Source organism: Podarcis bocagei, assembly GCF_964188305.1.
Source record: "Podarcis bocagei genome assembly, chromosome: W".
Taxonomy (NCBI): Eukaryota; Metazoa; Chordata; class Lepidosauria; order Squamata; family Lacertidae; genus Podarcis; species Podarcis bocagei.
In genome coordinates, this window is record NC_138131.1 from 59,338,895 (window position 1) to 59,349,221 (window position 10,327).

Below are 10,327 nucleotides of genomic sequence, written 5' to 3' on the forward strand. Positions count from 1 at the left end.
GAAAAAATTTAAAGACTACTTACAAAAACAATATAAGTTATATGAATGTTAAGAAATTGCATGGTCTAGAAAAATATGGCTCCAGTAATTTGATTGTGAGATATAGAAACTAAGTTATAAGTAAGATAAGGTCGAAGTTTAAAGTAATACAATGTTTAATTTAAGGTACAAATAACTGACAAAAACTACTTTAAAATTAAAAAATATAACGTTTGAAAAGTACAAAATAAGATATGAAATAAGGTAACAATTTGCTGGTATTTTCTATTATAAAGAACGCAGGGTAAGGGAGATGTGAGGAAGTCCAGTTAGTTATATAAAAAAGTTTTTGAATAGTTATGTTTTTCTTTTTCTTTTTTCTTTTTTCTATCTATAGTGTTTGTTGGTGTTCTTGCATTTGGTGTTTTGTTTGTTATTCTGTTTGGTGAGGGGATTTTGTGTGTTTACTCTTTATTGTGTGTTTTAAAACTTAATAAAATATTTTATATTAAAAAAAAAGATAGTCTTAACCAATGCCTAAGCAACCACTAACAATCATGTATGTTAATAAAGTTGTGGCCAAAATTATGCCAAAAACCTTAAACAAAAATTATGTGTGTGTTGTGAGTTATTTGAGGGGTGGCTTGGGGACCTTGACACGCAATTACACTTATCAAGTAATGGCAAGGTTGTGTGAAATGCCTGTAAAGCACATAGGGTGTTTCCCACATTCAGTACCAGAGAGAAAAGCAGGAATGTGTTTAAGCTAAAGGTGTACTGCGATGTTTCGTTATAAAGCTTCTGAATTTCATGGATTAGGAAGTACTGAAATTTTCTAATATATATAAATGTATTAGCTGGGCTTCTATGGGTGAAAGAAAATCAAAAGCCTTTCTGCCTCGCCCCTTTCTCCTCTAAGAACGCTGAAGCCTCATTATCAACAGCTGTGTCTTTCCCCAGCTACCGTAAATTTCGCTCTATAACACGCAGATTTTTTCTCCTAAAAAGTAAGGGGAAATGTCTGTGCGTGTTATTGAGCGAATGTGTGGTCCCTGGAGCTGACTCGCCGGAGCGCAGGGGCAAAAATAGGCAAAAATCAGGCAAAAATAAGATCGGGCGGGCGGGCGGAGGGAAGGCGGAAGCTGCTGCTTTCCTGCATTCTGCCTCAGGGTCCTACTGCCCACCTGCTTCTGTTGCTGCGTTTGCTCAAACTCAACAAAGAGAAGGGAATCCCCTGCCCTCCTGGCAAGCAGAGGGTTAAGGAAAGGATTGAGTCCTTCCTTCTAATTCTTTCCGAGTCACACTGCGTGCAGGCTCCAGCCCACCACCTCCTCCTCTCCGTGCTCTAGGGACTCGCAGGCAGCCGAAAAACATGCAGGTGGGAGAGAGGGAGGGGGGGCTGGCTTGGGGGGGGACTTTTGCTTTCCTTTCCTCCCCCCACCCCGTTAAACCCCCTCCCCTGCATTCTTAGCCAGCTGCTTCTCCGCACACCCCTCTTGTGCTCCTTGTCCCTTCTGTGTTTTTCCTTCCCACCCCATTTAAAACGTGGTGACAAAGCACGGATCCACATGGATCCTCAGGATTTTTGCACTGGGTCACCCCAAATTCACCATCAGATCACATTACATGTCCATGGCTACAGTCTGTACCAAAAGAATCGCGCACCCACTGTTGCCTGGGGCTGCAATGGTGCAAAAACGTGGTGACAAAGCACGGATCCACATGGATCCTCAGGATTTTTGCACTGGGTCACCCCAAATTCACCATCAGATCACATTACATGTCCATGGCTACAGCCTGCACCCAAAAAATCACACACCCACTGTTGCCTAGGGTCGCAGTGGTGCAAAAACATGGTTACAAAGCATGGATCCACATGGATCCTCAGGATTTTTGCAATGGGCTACTCCAAACTCACTGTCAGATCACATGTCTGTGGCCACAGCATGAACCACAAAAATCATACATCCACTGTTTCATTTAGAATATTTTTTTTCTTGTTTTCCTCCTCTAAAAACTACGTGCGTGTTATGGTCTGGTGCGTGTTATAGAGCGAAAAATACGGTATTCCTTTTCCAGCTTCTCTTCCAGCTGGAGTCCCAATAGCATCCAAAAGAGTCACAGATTCTCCATTACTATTAGCAAACAACTATGGGAACTGTAAGTGACGATTGTTTAAATGTTTTCACACTTAATATTAAAACAGCACAATCTTTTGGAAACATTGGCTTTGAAATTTTGGGTCCGGGCCTAAAGCTTAAGCTTGAATAACGCCTAAACGCAATAGGCTATGCAAAGCTGCCTTTGCTTTTTGCTACTATAAAAGTTGTATTAATATTTGGTTTTTATGTAGTAGGAAAACTGATAAACCAAATGTTAAGTAGGTACAAATATTATGTCTAAGTAAATAATTTCCCCCCCACACAAACAAAAAAGATAGTTCCCGTCCTCAAGTTTACAATCTCATTGCTAATCCTCTTTGGGTAGTCTGAAAGCTTTTTTTCTTTCTTTTTTAAGGTGGGGGAAACCCGAGATGAAAGTAGGAATGTGTTTAAGCTAAAGTTGAATTGTAATGTTTGTTTATAATGCTTCTGAATTTCATGGACTGGGAAAAGCCTCAATGACCTTGCTCCCAGCCCTCCCCTTGCTGCAAAAAATAAAATAAAAATATCTACAACCACAGGAGTTTTACCCCACATTGCCTTAGATGGCTAAGCTAACATGTTTAATTAGAGAAAAATCATTACTAGCATTTGTTAAGGATTGGAAGTTTCCTATGGACCTTTTGTGTGAAAGAGAAAATGAACTTGCAGTATCTGAATTTGAAGATTGAAAAAAAAATACTCTCTTTAACATTCTATTTTCTATAAACCAGTATCATACGTAGCTACTGAGACCCAGAAGTCCTTTTATTCTAGTCTCTCCCTTTAGTTGTTTTCTTTCTTTCCCTTTGTCTTCTACTTTTGTTTTCTCTTTTTCTTGTATTTTCTTCCTTCTGACTTTCTTTCTGCTCTTTCTTAGCTTAAGTAGCTGTTTTAACTCAGTATATTATAAAATATATATTTATAATGAATATTATTTCTGTCTGTCTTAGAATAAGTATCAATCAATAAATACAAACTTTTTTAAAAAAGGATTTTTACACCACAAACTCTTTCCCCAGTGTTCTGTCGCAAACTGTTCCCCCAAGGAAAACACCCTAGCAGTTTCTTGCTGCAGCCCCAGCCCCAGCCCCAGCCCCAGCCCCAAACCTCACCCTGCCAGCCCCACAAATCCCACTCCCAGCCAAGTTCTGTATGCCTCACCCCTTCCTTCTCCTCTGTAAGTACCCCGAAGCCTAATTTTCAACAACTGTGTCTTTCCTCGGTTGCTCCTAATCCTGCAGATATCCTCCACCTGCTGTCCAGGGACCCAATACAGCATCTATGCAAGAGGGAAATCCAGAGGCCTGACATCAGCACACCCTGTGGCATGACTGCACAGCCTATAGTGGCAAAGGACTGAGGACCCCCGAAATTTTAAAGAAGGGGTGGGCCCCTTCAAAATTCCCTGGGACAGTGAGACTTTAACACTCCCTATGGTGTGCTTGAGATATCTAGGGGATCAAGGTACTCCCAAAATTTTCAATAGGCGTGGGCCCCCTCAAAATTCCCTGGGATCACACAATGTCAGCACACCCCCATGGTGTGCTTGTGACATATACAGGATGGGGAGGCCAAGGACTCCAAATTTTCAAGGGGGTGCCCCCCTCAAAATGCCCTGGAGCGGTGTGATGTCAGCACATGCCATCTAAGGGGACATGGGCTGAGGGCCCCCAATATGTTGAAGGGCCCCCTCAAATTTCCTGTGGTCATGCAGTTTCAGCACACCACATGGTGTTCTTGTGCCATCTAGGGGGGCATTGGCTGAGGGGTCCCAAAATGTTGAAGCGCCCCCCAAAATTCCCTGGGGTCATGCAATTTCAGCACACCCCATGTTGTGCTCATGCTGTCTAGGGGGACATGGGCTGAGGGCCCCCAAAATGTTGAAGGGTCCCCCTCAAAATTCCCTAGGGTCATGTCATGCAATTTCAGCACACCACATGGTGTTCTTGTGCCATCTAGGGGGGCATGGGCTGAGGGGTCCCAAAATGTTGAAGGGCTCCCCTCAAAATTCCCTGGGGTTATGCAATTTCAGCACACCCCATGTTGTGCTCATGCCGTCTAGGGGGACATGGGCTGAGGGCCCCCAAAATGTTGAAGGGTCCCCCTCAAAATTCCCTGGGGTCATGCAATTTCAGCACACCCCATGTTGTGCTCATGTCGTCTAGTGGGACATGGGCTGAGGGCCCCCAAAATGTTGAAGGGCCCCCCCAAAATTCCCTGGGGTCATGCAATTTCAGCACACCCCATGTTTGGATGCTCCTAAATTTCGAGACTTAAGAGAATTATTGGGTCTCAAGCCTTTGACTTAAGGAGGAGTGTTGGGATTCACAGGATACTGGATAAGTCTGCAGGCTTCAAGTGGACGTGGACGCCATATGCAAGGAATTTCCGGGGGGTTTCGATGGGAAATTGGGATAGTATACGCCCCCCCCCCCCATTGCTCTACAGCTTGACCACGCAGTACGCCCTGTCAGGCTCAAGGCCCGCCGGGTCCCGTTTGCCTTGAAACCTCATATAGACAAGGAATTGGACCGGCTCGTGGAGCAAGGAGTGCTGGAGCCGGTGCCTAATGCCCCCTGGCAAACCCCAATCCTCACACCCGTCAAGCCTAATGGTTCGGTCCGCATCGGCGCAGACTACAAATGTACCATAAACAAGGCCCTCACGGCCCACGCATACCCAGTGCCAGTGGTCAGCCATGTCCTTGCCACCCTGGCTGGGTCAAATTTTTTTGGCAAGCTGGACTTGGCCCAAGCATATCAACAGCTGCCACAGCAGAGGCACAGACTGTGATGCACAGAGGAGCGTTCAGGGTAAAGCGGCTGCAATTCGGTGTCAGCGTGGCATCAGGAATATTCCAGAATCTAATGGACTCTCTCCTTAAAGGGATTCCTGGCGCCACCCCCTTCTTCGATGATGTGTTGATTGCTGGGCCCACACCAGAGGAGTTTGAGGACCGCCTCCGCACCGTTCTGCAGCGTTTCCAGAGGGCGGGTCTCAAGGTGAAGCGGGAAAAATGTCTACTAAGAGTACCTCAGGTGGACTTTCTGGGATTTATGGTGGACGCAGAAGGGGTCCACCCAACTGGAGACAAGGTACGGGCCATTTGTGATGCCCCAGCGCCCAAGAGCAAGACGGAACTTCAGGCCTTCTTGGGACTATTGAACTTTTACCATTCCTTCCTTCCCCACAAGGCGGCGGTAGCGGAGCCCCTACACAGACTCCTGGACAAGAGGGCCCCTTGGGTGTGGGGCCAGCGCCAGGAGGCCGCATTCCAGGCAGTCAAGGACTTGCTTGTCTCAAACGCGGTCTTGGCACACTTCGACGAGAGGCTGCCGGTGGTGCTAGCATGCGACGCCTCGCCCTATGGCATCGGCGCTGTCCTGGGACACCAACTCCCGGATGGAAGAGAGGTACCGGTGGCATACTTTTCCCAGACACTCAACGCAACCGAGCGGAACTACGCACAAATCGACAACGAGGGTCTGGCAATCGTGAAGGGAGTAAAAAAATTCCAAGATTTCTTGTACGGGCGGCCCTTTACCGTGGTGACTGACCACAAGCTGTTGCTTGGCTTGTTTGCCCCCGAAAATCAGACCCCCCCCAAGTGCTGTCTCCTCGCGTCCTCAGGTGGTCAATTTTCCTTGCCAGCTACCAGTATGCACTGATTCACCGCCCTGGGAAGGCGATGGGTCGATGGGTCATGCGGACGCCCTCAGCAGGCTACCACTACCAGAAACAGGCCCCGACCCAGCACCTGCACAAGAGGTTATGAGCCTGGAGCTACTTCCCGACTGCCCCATTCAGGCACAAGAAGTTGCACACCATTCCAAGAAAGATAGGGTCATCTCCCGGGTCCTGGACTGGGTGTGGAGGGGATGGCCCAGCAGCAGCCCTGGGCCAGAATTCGCCGGCTACACAACCCACAAACATGAACTGTTGGCCCACAAGGGGTGCCTGTTATGGGGAAGCAGGGTCATTGTTCCCCAGCCCCTCCGAAAAAGGGTCCTCAGAGCCCTACATGAGACACACCCAGGGGTAGTGAGAATGAAGGCCCTTGCCAGGAGTTATGTGTGGTGGCCGGGGATCGACGGAGAGATAGAGGCCTGGGTCAAACACTGCCAGGCCTGCCAAGAATCCCGCCCAGATCCCCCAAGGGACCCAGTCCAGTCATGGGAGTCCGCCCGAGCACCATGGTCACGCCTGCATGTGGACTTCGCTGGCCCCTTTCAGGGGAAAACATTCTTCATAGTGGTGGACTCCTACACCAAATGGTTGGAAGTCACACTGGTACCATCCACTTCCACGCCCGCAGCCATCCGGGTACTACGCAGGCTGTTTGCAACCCACGGGCTCCCTGACACTCTCGTCTCAGACAACGGGACCGCATTTGCGTCAGGAGAATGCCAAACCTTCACAGCGCAGAACGCCATCCGCCACATCCGTTTGGCGCCATTCCACCCTGCCACCAATGGCCAAGCAGAACGCATGGTGCGGACCACCAAGGACACCCTCCGCCGCATGACGCAAGGGGATTGGGAGTACCGCCTTGCCACATTCCTTCTAGCACAGCACAGCACCCCCAGCTCAACGACTGGCCGGAGCCCCGCTGAACTACTAATGGGTCGGCGCCTTGCAATCAGATTGGACCGCCTTCACCCCGATAGAGCTCAGGATGAGGTAGTGGTGGGGGAAGGCAGGAACCCCCGGACCTTCGTGGCCCAGGACCCAGTGTACGCAAAGAATTTTGGGGCAGGCCCAGCATGGGTACCCGCCACAGTCACCAGGGTCGCTGGCCCCGTGTCGTACGAGGTGCTAAAGGATGGGGGGCAATGCTGCCGCCGCCACTGCGACCAGATACGGCAACGATTCCCGGGAGAAAACCAGGAGGAGGACAGGTCAGAGGAGTCCCAAGGGAACAGTGGGGCAGTGAGGCCCATAGAACAGGAGGGGCCAGCAGGAGAGGCAGAATCAGTAAATACAGAGAGGACACGCGAGGCCGAAAGGACACCGGAACCAGAACCACGACTGAGCGAGCCGGTTGCGCCAGACCAAAGGGCCCCATCACAGCCAGCATCCTTGGAACACAAGCCAGAACCTGAACCCCGGACCAGGGAACACCCCAGGCCGCAACGCACACGTAGGCCGCCGGCGTACCTTGAGGACTATGAATGCAACCTCCCGGGCAGGACTGGAACTTAGAGGGGAGGGGTGTTAGAATCATAGAATCATAGAATCATAGAGTTGGAAGAGACCACAAGGGCCATCGAGTCCAACCCCCTGCCAAGCAGGAAACACCATCAGAGCACTCCTGACATATGGTTGTCAAGCCTCTGCTTAAAGACCTCCAAAGGAGGAGACTCCACCACACTCCTTGGCAGCAAATTCCACTGTCAAACAGCTCTTACTGTCAGGAAGTTCTTCCTAATGTTTAGGTGGAATCTTCTTTCTTGTAGTTTGGATCCATTGCCCCGTGTCCGCTTCTCTGGAGCAGCAGAAAACAACCTTTCTCCCTCCTCTATGTGACATCCTTTTATATATTTGAACATGGCTATCATATCACCCCTTAACCTCCTCTTCTCCAGGCTAAACATGCCCAGCTCCCTTAGCCGTTCCTCATAAGGCATCGTTTCCAGGCCTTTGACCATTTTGGTTGCCCTCCTCTGGACACGTTCCAGTTTGTCAGTGTCCTTCTTGAACTGTGGTTATGTACTGAGTTGAATAGGATCCAAACTGCAGCAGTCTGATTGGTCCTAGAACAATAGGATTCAGAATGCAGCAGTCTGATTGGTCATAGAACAATAGGATTCAGAATGCAGCAGTCTGATTGGTCCTAGAACAATAGGCTCCAAAATGCAGCAGTCTGATTGGTCCTAGAACAATGCAGCAGTATGATTGGTTGGCAGGAGCCACCCAATCCAGCTCCAGATAGAAGTGAATCCACAACCTGACTGGCCTACAGGAGAATTCCGGAATTAGCCAATCACGTGCAGCCCATTGTGTAAATAATGTATATAAAGCAGATACTTTGAGGGGACTTCCATTCCCTCCTCACCACCATGAGCTGAATAAAGAGCATGAAATCCACTCTCGACTCTGAGTATATTTCAAGTGGGTTGAAAGTCTAAATTTCAACAGAAAGTCATCTGACCATCAGAGGGCAAGCAGAACCTTAATACTCCCTCCATCCTTCCTCCTATGACTAGGCGGACAATGACACACTGAAAGCTCCCAAGTCCAAAAGGTGTGAAGGGGGCCAACTCCCACTTGCACGGGCAAAGGCACTTTATCTGCGACTGGTGCCACCCACCCAAGCCACTGCTTGAACGGCTGAGATGTAGGAAACATCACAATATCATACTCTGGGAAGGTACTGTCAGTACAGGACTGGACCAGAGCAGGCAGTCTGAATTGTCAACCATTTTGCATTCTATATTCCCTATCTTTTAAACAACCCTCGTTTGTTGCGGTTGTTGCGGCAGTTTTGCAGCTCTTAAAAGCCAGAAGGGTACTAGCAGCAGGACCAACCTACACCCCTCAGCTGTTTAGAACCTTCCTTAGGCACAATTTATGCATGATCTTTGTTTTGCAGCCTTTTCAGAGCATGAGGTTAATCCCCTGTTCTCCTTGTTTTCCTAAAGAAAATGAGATTTTCAATTTTTCTGGGGGTTTTTCAAAAAAAATTTATTGATTTTCCAGCTCCGAGACAGAGCACTCTGCATTTTTTGCCATTTGGGTGCAATCAAACTGCAGATTCTGAACTACACATGGGCTGATACCCCGGGATGCACCACTGAATTGTTCTTCAAAAATCTGTGCTTTCTTATTTCTTCACCTTCTTGTTTCCTCATCGTCTTTTACAAAGGAAATGGGGCTGCTGCAGTTGGACAGTTGCCTTACTTGGTCATATGGCCCCAAATGGTTGGAGGCCCATGGTCTTAAAGCTTAAGACATGCCTGCAAGGAGGTGTGGGCCAGCTCTGACACAGAGCACGATGCATTTTCTGCCATGTGGGTGCAATCAAACTGCAGAATCTGAACTACACGTGGGCTGATACCCCGGGATGCACCACTGAATTGTTCTTCAAAAATCTGGGGGTACACCACCTAAGCTTTGAGCTACCTCTCCAATAGTGACCCATCAACACCAAACAGTTTGTCGTTGGCTTCCTTGGCATAGTTCTTTAAGTGGCAGGCTTCCTTAGCAAAGTAAACAGTAGCAAAGTAAACTACGCTATTAACTGACAAGGCCAAGCAGGCGTTAAAGATGTCTGTGCAAATAGGCTTTATCCAGGACGCTCCTGTGCCATGGAAAAGGTCTCTGTCCAAGGAGGTCTGGTCCTCTACTGAGTGTATCTGGGAAATGTGCCTCTTCTGCCTTCTGATAGGCTACACCTGAAAAGAGCCACTTCTGCCATTGTGAAAGCTGAGCCCTCTTGAGGTGGTAGGAGGACCCATGCAGCAGGATAAAGCCCACAATAAACACCGAGAGGATCCTCTCCTGCGAGGGCTACAGTGGGAAGGGATGGAGTTCCTTCAGTGGAAGGCCTAAAAACGAAGATGAGCACCCCATAGTCAAATTTTATTAGACTTAACCATCCAGGAGTCCTTTACCTTTACCTTTAGTTCTTTGCTTCCATTTTAATGAGGGAACAGAAATATGTGAAAAGCAATGTTGTCCAATGTTATTTGATAATATCTCACACCAGGCCCATTGCTATCAATCAAATTCAATGCAACATACCAGCCAGGGAAAGCATTAAGTTTAGGGAAGCTTTTAATGTTTGACGAACTATTGTATTTTAAGATTTTGTTGGAAGCCGCCTGTCAGGGAATTGGAAGCTGCCAAAGAGCCGAGGGGGGAGAGAGAGGCAATTACAGAGAGCCTAAAGAGCTCACCAGCAGTCTCTCATCCGACTCCGAGGAGGAGATAGGGAGGGGGGAGAGCCAGTGCCCGGAACTAGCTACTCACAGAACAGAGGAAACAGGAGGCGTGCACTGCGGAGATGGGCCTGTTGGGGGAGGAGGAGTAAGAGATCGCCAGTCGAGTCATCTGACTGAGCTAGGCATGGACGTGCTTTTTTGAACTCTTGTAACTGCTTTGAACTTTTGGCAATAAATCTTCAGAACAGAAATGGCTGTGAGCCTGGAGCGTTATCTCTGCTAGCTTTGGCAGCATCCACTCCTTACAGCATGACTCGACTC